The sequence below is a fragment of the Diprion similis genome, chromosome 6 (genome assembly GCF_021155765.1).
Source record: "Diprion similis isolate iyDipSimi1 chromosome 6, iyDipSimi1.1, whole genome shotgun sequence".
Lineage (NCBI taxonomy): Eukaryota > Metazoa > Arthropoda > Insecta > Hymenoptera > Diprionidae > Diprion > Diprion similis.
Window position 1 is genome coordinate 22,494,089 of NC_060110.1, and position 10,698 is coordinate 22,504,786.

The window sequence follows — 10,698 nt, forward strand, 5'->3', positions numbered from 1 at the left end:
GACTAAAACTGAACAACAAAAAAACATTCGCAACAAAAATCAGCTTCAATTTTCAAAAAGAAAAAAAAATTTCCCGCCTCAAGTTCCCGATCTATTATTCCGTTCCCTTGGCTATAATAAAAAATCAAATACAATTCCAAACGAACCAAGCGAACATTAATTTGAGCAAAAATCCGCTCCCTCGGAAGTCTTAGTTTAGGGGTTGATTCGAGGAGTCGGGTGACGGTGGCGATAATTCGTAAATTAGCCAACCTGTCAATCGCGACCCGAAGCACGTTGCACAATGCCGGTGAATTCGGGGTTCGCGGGTCCAACGCGATCGTCGAGATGCGCACGTTCCGGCGTCTGCGCGTGGACTGAACTGCCGTTGCGCGCCTCAAATTCCCCCGACACATGCGGATCCCCCACCCCCTCCCTCCACCCCCACCCCCGCCGTTCCACCCCTTCGCCCCCTCGTTTTCCGATTTCTTCTCTGTTTTTTCTCTCGTTTGCTTTCGCAGGTTCAACTTCTCCCGGTTTCAGACATATATCGGGGTATAAGTGGGCAAGTAGATTGCTGGTGTAATACCGGAAACCGCGGAATTCGAGAATTCAAACACAGGAATATGACGTGATTAATTGGTTATCAATAATTATTCGGGGTAGGAATATAAACGGGGTTTACTCGCGAAATTAAATCTTGCAAAATTAATCGCGGGAAGGGGGGAGGGGGGTGACGGCAAAACGGGGTACCCCTAAGGAAATACTTAGTTTTCGGGGACTCGAATGCGCTATAAATTTTTTTTTGTTTTTGTTTTTATTGTAATCAAAGAAAATAATAATGATTTTCATATGTCAAAGTAAAAAAAAAAAAATTCAAAACAATTCTCAATAATGTTTATGGAAGTCATTTTTTACTATTCAGAAAACATTTTGACGCGCTTTGGTTTTCGCAATGGAATTTCGATTTTTTATCAATTTCGACATCGGTTTTTTCAGCAGGGAAAATTACCACAAACTTAATTGCGAAAACATGTTTTTTGTAATATAACTTGTACGTTGTACACATTTTGGGGAGAGAGGGGGGGAGAGGGGGGGGGGAGCTGAATAAACCCTAAAGTTGTAAAAACGTACAGTACCTACGTATGATTTGAAAAGTCTGACCGAGTGCTGCTCCTGAAAAGAAAAATGAGAAAAAAAAAAAATATATATATATATACGTATATCAGTGATACTACATTTTCCATGGTAAAACGCGATTCAAGAATAAACGCATTAGCTGAAATACCGGCATTCGTTTACGATCTGTTTTCAAATATACATTTTTAAAAGCATTTTACCCAGTTCCCAGACAACAACTATAGGCTGCAACGTCTTCCCAACTCATCTGCGAGTGATTTCAGGCACACGTACCTATATATCCACACATATCGTTTTCACTAGCTTGACACATATTTACGTAACGTGCCCGACTTCAGTTTCCCAAAAGTTGAAACGAGATTTTAGCCCGTCAAAAAATGGACTTTACGAGAGGGATAAGAATTAAGGTGAAACAATAAAAGTTTCTTTCCTATAATAATCCAGAGCATAAAATACGCGTCAAACTGCCTGTCTAATAGACTCAAATAATATGCGGGAAAGAATTTCACTTTAATTTCACTCTCGAATATTATTTTTATGGATGTATATTTGGTATTTTTTCTTCCTTTTCTTCTTCTTCTTCTTCTTTAAGCTTCTTATTTCGATACTACTCGCTTAGTTATTTCTGGACTTCTGCAGGGATCTGAACGCCAGGATTTCAGCTTTTAATTCTGATTCTCTTGGAGGAGCAGAGAAGGGATTAAAATCAAGGCGGCATCCTAGCAGGTACCTGCATTCACTCCTCCTCGTCAAAAGGCATAGCAACCATGGCGGGGTTTCTGGACTGTTTCGCACGTTGCGGTCGGTCGGCCCCCGTTTCGTATGGGGTTGCATCATGTGTTTCGCCCCGACACACATCTGCACGCCTCTTGTTCCTGCACGTGTGCGAGCCGGGCGCCTACGGATCGGGAGGAAAAAGAGTGTGGAAAAAAACATTACGCTCTAAAAACCTCAGGCTGCTTAGCCGCCTCGTGTTCCAAACCACGGGAAGTAGCTCCGCACCGAAATCATTTTTTTTTTTTTTTTTTTTTTTTATTTTTTTTTTTTTTTTTTTACTAAACCACTTTTTTCAACATAATTTTGTGTCTCTCACTCGTAACGCGGTTCACCTTTTGTCTAGCCGTATTCCGATTTTTTTTTGCGGCGGAACTTGAAGTAGAGAAATCAAATTTTGGGTTTGAAACCTGATGCTCAAAATTCCGAAAGTGCTCAAACGAGGAATTTAAAAAATTTTAAACATTCTGGCTTCATCAAATTTCACCACTTTGACCTTTCTTCGTTTTGGATTTTCTATATTTTGAAATTCGAAATCCTGGTCATTCTGATTTTCGGTTCTTCTGTTTTTTTACAGCAACTCCTTGAGTAAACTGCACTGTGTTAGTGTATTTTAATTGTCAGAACTTTGCTCTATCGCAATTTTACTTTTCAAATTCTTGCATTTCGAAACTTTGAAAGCCATCGTGTTTCCGACCATTCGAAAGTTTGTTGTTTCGTTAATGTTTGATTTCTTTACTTGAAATTTCGCTACAAAATAATTCAAAATTAGGCATCTTCGGAACTTTTCAAATTCGAAACTTTAACCTCCGCTCTTAAAAATCCACGACACAAATCGAGTTCCAAAATTTCTCTTTAAAATTATACATTTTATCTAAAATCATTGAAGTCATAAATTTGACCCGAATCCATTAAGTGTTCGTAGATGTTTAAAAAGTTCTATTCCACTAAAATTGCGACACCATTTATAGGATCAATTACTTGACACGTGATCGGAATTCTCGAGGTGGGTCAAGGCGCTAACTCAATGGTGGATTTGGGGGCCTTCATTCAGCACTTCGTCTCCTGCACAGACCCAACCATTCATTCACTAATACCTACTGCAGCGGGGGTTACACGCAAGGCTTGGACTCAACGATGCACACAAATCCAGAGAAATAAAGAATCAACTGGTTGCAATCAACAATCCGAATGAAAGGGAAACAAGGTGAACAGTAAATTAACTGAAAAAGTCAATACAAGCATTAATGTGATAATTATTATAACTTACATTTTTTCCACCTAATAGCAATTTTGAAAAAAAAACATGTTTCAAAAATGAGAGCATATTATTATAACACTTATAACCGAAACCAACAATTCTCACTCCAAACTCAAAGGAATTTATGGAAATAATTTTAAACATTTTAGTAAATTTAAAAGTGAGACCAAAAATGATTGCGTGACTAAAATCTCGCGAAGATAGATGATTTCGTGTCAAAGTCATCATTATCATTATCATTATCCTCAGGAGTGACGTGAAAATTTTCATTTCACGCCCCTCGTGGTATTCGCAAAGGACTAAAGAGTCCGCATTTCTGTATATTGTGGGTATAAGGGACAGGCAGAAGTCAGATCTGGTATGAGGACAGAGGGCAGAGGAGAGGCAAAGGTACCCAGCATGCCCTTGGGCGAGGCATGACGAGGTTTGCCATACGGGGGCTGTCGCTCTTCGAGAATTGAATTATGGCCGGTGGTTTAAACGCCGGGTTTAAATCGATCTCATACATCACATCACCCCAGGCACCTTTATTATTATATTCTCCTCCATTCTGTACCATTCTGTACATGCCTGCATATACCTACATGCCTGTATCAATCCCCGTGAGTTAGCCTCTGTTGTGCGTCGTATTCCAACAATAATATATATTTCTCGTCTGTTGTTATATTCTGCTTATATGCGTGCTTTCTTTTCTTCTCCTTTTTTCATTTTCTCTTTTTTTTTTTTTTTTACCCAACTCGTGCGCCACACTCCCGAAGCACATGGTATACCTACAGAGTGGCCGAAGGTTAAGGTTTACTTATTTGCAACATCGTAGGGCTGGAATCGTATATACGAACTCGTTCGTGATCGCGAGATGAATTATTGCTGTCGATGATATGTTTTTTTATCGCACCCGCATTTTAAAATGCATCATGTGTGATTTTTTCGATGTGCAAATAATATTTATTATTTTCAACGTGAGATGGATATTTTTTTTTATTTTTCTTTCATTTTACAACGATATCCATCTATCTACTTTTATAGCGATACATTATATAGTTATACACAACATGTATCAGGTTTTCATATACCTTTATTGAAATCCCTGCGGTCAGGTCAAGTTTGTTTGATTTGTCGTGCAAACGACGCGGTAATCGTGACGAATTGCGGTCATTTTTTAATTCCGTTTCACCCTCTTTTTCTGGGGTTTTTCGTTTCTCTCTCATGATGTACAAAAAGGAATTTGTTTCACCTTTTTTCGAATGTCAAGCTTAAGCGGCCTCCCTCTGTCACGTCAATTTTTCTGCGTATTAGATGAGTCCTCTTTCCGGGGATATCGGATTACGCGGGACCCCAATCCGCGAGGTTTCCCATTATTTTAGTTTCCATTTCAGATTGCGAAGCCGTAAGTGGAAACCGATAGCCAGGCGAGATACCCACCCATCCAACCTTATACCCATGCACTAGGTATACCCACCTGGCCATAGATCTATATACATATAAAGTATATAGTATATTCCTACATATATGGGTTACGGATCTATCCACGACTCGCTGAAGCGATCTTTCAAGCGGGTTCGAGACGGCGTGCTAATGCTGTGAAAAAATTTGGCAAAAACTAGACTATGGAGAAGGGAATTTATGTAGGTACACGAATTTGTGTAAATTGTATCGAAAGAAGCGATCGATCGATAAGTGGAAGGAACGATCAGTCGTATAATTGCTTCGTGAATAATAATCTAGCTAGAATCGATGTCACATTTATTGTTTCCAATTTTCTGATTGTAGTTACGCAATTTTTTGCTGAATCAGAGACGAATTATTGCATCTCGAAATTTTGGCAACGAGTGAAAGAATTTAGAGCAAAAAAATTAATGGATAAATGAAGAAATATGGAAACTTAAAAGCGTTAAATAAAAGTTGTAAGTCACGCTGTTTATCTCCATTCTGAAAAATTCTCTTTGTTTTACAGAAGTTTTGCAATATTCTTGACCTCTTCGTACCATGCCGTCGATCTAATCTTCATCAGAGTACAAAATTTCTGTGGCGTTTTTTTTTCTTTCTTTCTTTCTTTTACATTATTTTTTATTCAGGTATGTGCTTTCTATCCAAACGAATAATTATGTAGGATATTAATAATATGCGTGTGATTTATTGATGACTGCATCCTCTTCACAGGATAAGTGATTTTGAATTCTGAGCTCTGCTTCGCAATGCCAATAAATACAAATAATCTCACGGAGAACGGAATTCTCGAGCGCATTTCATGCGCAAAGACTTGTTCCGTGAGATGCATCTTGGGTCTGATATTATCGTAGACACGCGTCATAATGCAGATACATATGCACTCGTCGTCTAACCACTCAACCGATGCACGCACGCAGGGCGCGAAGGTGCGTGACTCTCTTTCACGCTACGGAAACTCTTGATCGTTTTGCTTCTGAACGGATTCTGACAGTCTATATAATTGGCAGCACTGACTAGAAATGCTAATAATATCGAATCGACAAGTTCTGCGGGTTTTTGTCTCATAGAATTTTAAGAAATTTTTGAAATTTAAAATTGGGCGCATATTGTAATAAAAATTCAAAATTTATCATGGGAAAAAATCCTATTCCTAAGATTTTACTCGAAGGATTTCTTCGACTCGCGATTACGAAATCACGCATCATCTGGACGTATGATGTACACTCTGGAGAAAAAATTGACGGGATACATCAAGCCCAGAAATTACCAGATTAATTATATCCCTTGATTTTTTCTCTGTTTGTTTGCGTGTCTTTGTGTGTGTTTTTTTTTTCAATTCTGCAATTACTTCTCGACAATTTTTAGAAAATTGTTTCGTTGACAAAGTCTTATGACGGTTGACAATTTTTTTTTACTTCTTGTCTTTTGAACGAAACGATTGAACAAAAAATAAACGTTCGTAATATTATCACCTTCAGAACACAATTCTTTATCCGTCAGCAGGCAGTTTCTCTAAGATATTATATTTACAGCTGGTCAAACGGTGCCACGTTATGAATTACGATATTTGAAAGGTGATACCCTAATTTTTTCTATCTTTTTTTTTCTTCATCCATTATTATGTTTTTTACCCTACAGCTTGATGTACGTAAACTGGTTTTGAGGAGGCTGCAGGCTCACCGTTCATACTCGGCACAAACACCGTAAGGAAGATAAGGTAAGTGGTGAGAAATTCGCGGAGCCATATATTCGTTCACCTGGCTCTATTGTCACGTTTTCTAAGGATACAAACGGAGAAAATACAGAAAATCTAGCTCCCTGTGATCCTCGAGTCTTTGAAGACTACGACTGGAATCTTGTAAGTCGAGATCCTTGGAGCTAAACTTGCCTTGTCCACTTGAGCGCTCAAGGTGGTCACAACGCCTTCACCCTGCTCAAGCTCTTCTAGAATCCGCGAAAACATGAAACTGATAGTCTTCCTCTAGATGACGGAGACTCAATATCTAAAAGTAGAAAAAAAAAAAAAAAAAAAAAACACTTACAAGACATTCTGGTTCGAGTTCATGCCGTTGAGTTCTGAACGATCATTGCTCGATACCCCTTATTTTGATCTACATCTACATATAGAAAAGCAATAATACTTGGTTTTTTAACAGTGACGAAAAAAGTATCGAGTCGCTTCATGATCAAGGAGGAAATCTTTGAATTTTTTTTCCGTAAAAAATTTCAGCATCGAATAAAGCTCACGTGTCCGAATCTCTTTCTACCAGTTAATTTTACTCTTTATTCTCTGGTTTGAAAATCAATCTCCAAAATGTAAAAAAATTTCATCGATCCCGGCAGTTCATCATATATAACTTGGCTTTTTCTTAACCAAATCAGAAAAGGATTCGCACTGCTAGGATGAGGAGCAACTGTGAGAGAGGAAACATGGCGACGCGGAGAACTGCGTCAGAAAGTCATCAAGGGATGATGAATAAAACCGTTTGAGGGTGGAGCGACTGCATCGCGACGTCTGCTGTCCGAAAGCTTTTCCAGGCATTCTTACTGAGTTCACCCTTTGCTATTTTACGGTGGTACACGTACGAAGACCCATGCGCACCCTGCGCTAGACCCACTCCAGCAAACAAAGCCAGTCTGCAACCCCTGCGCTACAGCTTTGCGTAACTTGCCGACTTGCCTGACGGGTGAATCCATCCTCCATTGGCCAATATTTGCCAATTTCAAACCGGCGAGCGGCGCCTTTGGGAGGGTCTGTTTTTTTCGCCAAATTCAATTTGGTGGGCTGGATGTGACGGTAGAAAACGAAAATTAAAAAATGGGCTCCAATCATTTTTTTTTCTCTTTTTTTTTTCTATGAGGAAAAAAATTTTATACAAGACGGAGAGACGGAAAACACACCCTTCCGAAGATGTTCCACCCACGTGAAAGTCTATTCAGTGGTTCGATGCCACGTCACTGCGTTTATTTAATGCTGTTCAAGTCTCAGATTGCTACGTATTATACTAACAACAACATTTATACAAAATAAGATATGCTGGCTGAAAATTGTCCGAGGAACGTGAAAAGAAAACCTCGTTGAAAAGAGGTTGAATTACATAAAAATTCAAATTCTTATCCGAAACTGTCGTTATGAAACCGAGCCAAGAAAGAGGCTTCAACTTTATGATAAAATTAAAAAAGAAGGTTGAATTTTTTCATACTCACAAAGAGAGTTGTAGGTATTAGAAATTAAAATGAGCTTACGCGAAAGCTCAAGCTTGAAGTGCTTATAATGTCAGATCTTCTCAGAATCAGCCTAAAGTTGACAGATCTAGTCAATTCTCTTCACTTTTCACCTCTTAAAACGAATTATCAACACTTCTATAGATTTCGTAAATCTATCTCGAAACTACCAGCAAGTGAAAAAGCTTCAATCTCATTAGCTGCATCAGGTGAAATGTGATTTGATTTTGTGATCCGCGGTCTCGTCTTTGATACTTCACGGTTCTACCATTGTGCGCGCACGTGAGTTACCTCAGCAAGTTGTGATCGGGGATAATTGGACGAGTTTTTCATCGATCTTGGGAAGAAACGAGGACGCGTAGGTACCCAAGTAACGCGATACGTCACAGAAGCGGAGTGTGAACTGCGGAATTCTACTTCAGTGTACAGAGCTCCGCAGCTATGGGATTAACTTGTGTGAAAAAAAAAGAAGAAAAAAAAAACAGAAATCTCGAGATTTACTCGATATTGCAGTCGCTGTAACGAGAGCCTCGAGCTGCAGGCGTCTCGTCGTGAGCACCGCCAGTCGTAACTATCTGCAAGAAATGCAGGGTTCGATCATGTAAAAATATGGATAATTGTGTGAGTTTCAGACGCAGAAGGATCAACTTCGGGAAAGCCAGACACTTCAGTCAGGTATAAGTTAAAACGAGTTTGGCGATCCTGAAGTAATTTATCTCCAAATCCTGTTCTGTGATTCCAATTTTCGCTGTTACTTCTTATACGATCGGTTTTTTTTTTTTTTTTTTTTTTTTTTTGTCGCAGAAAGTTACTTTCGTTCCAAAATCTTGTTTCATTATTTTCCTCGCCGTTTTCAAGTCTCAGCTCTCAAAATGCATTCTTGCCACTTCTGCATAATGAAATCGCGAATTGAAAAATTATTCAGAACCGAGGGGGAGGATCTATTTATAAATCCTGTCGTAAAATGTTACGCGGCCAAGCTGATGAAATTTGACCAAAAGTTGGAGTCAACTTTCCCGCAAGTTTGGCTAGCTTGCAAATGTCAACTCACTCAATTGACGAATGCATGGATCATTATTTTAGCGGTAAAATGCAAGTCCTGATGAAATTTCCAATTGACGGAGGTTAATATCCCGGATGATTTACGACGAGCAGGTTTTTCTGCGTTTTGACCAGCCAACGTGACGGAATTTTTTGATAAACCGTTGACGAATGTGCATCGCCTTTATTACCGCGTGTCGACCTGGCCGTGGAAATAACGCGTTGCTTTTACTCCACGGAGATGATTTGACGTCGACCTTGAGATCCTCGGGGCTTGCGGGCACTTACGCAGCGAGGACGTGAAGGCTGACAGCCGTGGTTATTACCAGCATTGTCGTGTTACCGTAACGATGTACGGCGGCAGTGATGAATTTCGAGAAAGGTTCTCTGAGAGAAACAGAAATTGGCATTTTTTCGAAACACAATTACATTTTTGAAAAGCATTTATGTGCCAAGCTCAATACTTTTTAAGGAAAAAAGTTTTCTTTTCAATAAATGGAACCTGCAAGCTTTATTAATTCTTTGTTTCAATTAGCGCAATCATCGCTGTAATGGCGGTGATCAATCGATCATGAAAAATACGGTTGAAAATTGAAGTATTGAAAAGGCAAAAAATTAATATGATAGACTCGCTGAATTTCACTCTGCGACGAGTTTTTCTTTCATCCAGAATATAACTCTCTGCAATAAAGCCGAGCAATATGTTCTGATCAAACTATTGACATCGTCCAATATTCAATTTTTCAAAATTCTACAATGCAAAAAATATTTGCATGTGGACTTCGGTGTCGACTAGGATGTTATGTCATTCAACTCAATGAACTCCAATGATTTAGGCTCAAAAATTGTCCTAAAGAAGTCCACACCTGGTAATCTTAACACCAAATTTCATCTAGCGCACCAAAATTGATTTTTATTGCCAAACAATAAGCAATACTAAATTAAGTATTGAGAGAAAGAGAAAATAACTTGTTTACATTAAATCTTGTAATGGGATGAGAAAAGAAAAAAAAAAAAAAAATTGTCATTTAACCGTGAAACCGCCTTAAGGGGAAGAAAAATGAGCGCCCGAAGAATGAAGATGGAATCTGAACGAGAACAAGTTATTATTGTCGTTGAATATATGCCTAGACCAAATACAGATTAGCAGGTCTTCAGACCCAGGGGTTTCGCCCCATAAGCGTGCACCTGCTTAGCGGCTGACATGCATTCGCGTTCATTCATCCATTCATTCATTCATTCGCATCAGCTGCGTTATACGCCGTTTTCTCCGTAATGGCAGAGCTCTCGAGGATTCGAAATCTCCAATTATTAAGTCTGATTACTCTCCCTCTTCGGTCTCGTCGTTGAGCCTTCATTATTTCCCATCTATCCGCTCGTTTTATGTATGCATGTCATAAACCGCGGCATCCAGGGACGACACAATAATTGCAGACATACCCGATCCAGCAACCCCCCCTCCACCCCCCTCCCCAACCCCCTTCTTCTTCTTATGGGTTTGATTTTCTCGGTAATGATACGTCTACTTCTAACACAGGGATTGGAAATTCATTGACAGCTATGAGACAGCGGTGAAATACTTATGTAGGGGTTAACTCAAAGTAATTACCCATTTGCTGTAACGATCTTCTCTCATTCGTACAAGCGTTTATATTATATTGTAACGGTTATTTTATTACCGTTAAATTAAACAATTTTCTTTTATCTTACGAAGTAAACAAGTTTCAGGGATGATTCATTTTGGTTTTGTAAGTCGTGAACCTGAACATGCCGTCCCAAATTATATGACAAAAAAAAATCATTCATTCCTCCATTCGATTTATTAATTG